Source organism: Meleagris gallopavo, chromosome 3, assembly GCF_000146605.3.
Source record: "Meleagris gallopavo isolate NT-WF06-2002-E0010 breed Aviagen turkey brand Nicholas breeding stock chromosome 3, Turkey_5.1, whole genome shotgun sequence".
In the NCBI taxonomy this organism is placed as follows: domain Eukaryota; kingdom Metazoa; phylum Chordata; class Aves; order Galliformes; family Phasianidae; genus Meleagris; species Meleagris gallopavo.
Genome location: NC_015013.2, coordinates 46,537,926 through 46,539,618, shown reverse-complemented (window position 1 = coordinate 46,539,618; position 1,693 = coordinate 46,537,926).

Genomic DNA, 1,693 nt, shown 5'->3' with positions numbered 1-1,693 from the left:
AAAGAAAAAGCCACAACTTAAAAATACTGAAAATATCTATTAATTTAGATGGTATCACAATTCAAAATACTATATTGACAGTGATAATCCAAGAGGAAAAGGGATTTCAAAGAGCTCCTAGTTGCAACTAAAGTAAATATTAAATCCAAGAAGAGAAGCTTTAAAAACATTGTTGATGTAATGAACAAGATTTAAAAGAAAAGGCCAAGTGAAGCCTTTGTTTGCAATTACCTACCTTTCCTTTATCTTGCAATTGCACATTTGATCTGTACTTCTCTAAGTCTCTCCAAAAAGCAGCATAGGCACATTCTATATGGAGATAAGAGTGCTTTTCCTTCACAGTCAATTCTCCATTGTTTTGTGATAGTTAGAAATAGTAAGTTTTCTGTTGTTACATTATAATAAGTTACAAAACAGACAAGACAATTACTTCTGTCTCAATGTTCTTTCTTCATTTTGTCCTTTTTCTTCTTTCTTGTTTCTCTATACTTTTAGAGAGAAGGCAGGAATAAGGATGCAGTTTAATCACTTCCACATGATCAAGATATAAAGGTGCCTGTATGGTCATAAGGATGTATAAGTTATTCCTTTCCCCTCTTTCTATCTACTTTCATATGAAGAGAGGAAAGGGTGCAAGCAAGGCAACTCCACCTTGAGAAAACATTTCAGTTGTTCTGCAGACATATGCATGTTTCTTCTTGTGTCAGGAAGCTATGGAGCTGGACTGCATTGAAACACGTTGTGTTTTCTCTGTCTGTTTTTACACTGTCATCATTACTCACGGATCCTGCTGCTACCGAAAACCCATCAACTCTTCATGTTCTATCTGAGCTTTTCTTCTTCATGGCCCCAGACTTGAACGTGCAGATTTTGCACTGAAATGTTAGCCATGCTGCTACAGTTAGGAACATCTACAAAGTTAGAACTTGGAGGAAGACAAAAGCATATGAATTTTGCACCTGCTTTAATGGGGCACAAAGTGAAAATTAGAGTAATAACAAACCTCTCATTCAGAACTCAGATAAGTGGTGTCCAGATAAGTTGCTTTTTAATTTAGTGCAGTAGTTCTGCTTATTTTATAAAAAAAGTCCTTCTTTATTGAAAATAATGCTTTAACATACTTTAATGGCATGTGATGTAAATATCTGTACCTACGAATAGACTAAACTCAGAAACTGTTGAGTATTAGGGATACTGAAGGAAATACATTTCTTAGGTTTCAGTGTTCTCTACAGTAATCGTCGTTCTATCCGTCCAAATCAGTATAAATGCATTCTTTGGACGCTCTCTAGTAGTTCCATCTTCTTCTTATATTGTGACACCTGAAACTCTACACAGTATTTTGTGGAAATACTGTGCAGGACTGTTGGGTCTAATATTTTTGTTCTTAGTTGTAAAGCTTTCATGCATCTACATTAATGACTTTGAAGATCATTTTTTGGAGGTTTATACTGGAAGGAACTGAAAATGGCATAAAACATATTTGAATTTTTTTCAGAATAGCTTATATTTTAATTCTCTTGAATTTTAAGTTTTCCTGTACAATTACTAAAGAACACACAAAAATTTTGAGTCAAATCCTTTAGAGTTTTTTATATAGAATTGTTTGTACCATGGATAAATCATCTTTTCTACAGTTAGGTAGGTAGAGAATGGTGCTTTACTTGCTTAAGCAAGGGCTAATTTTTTTTTT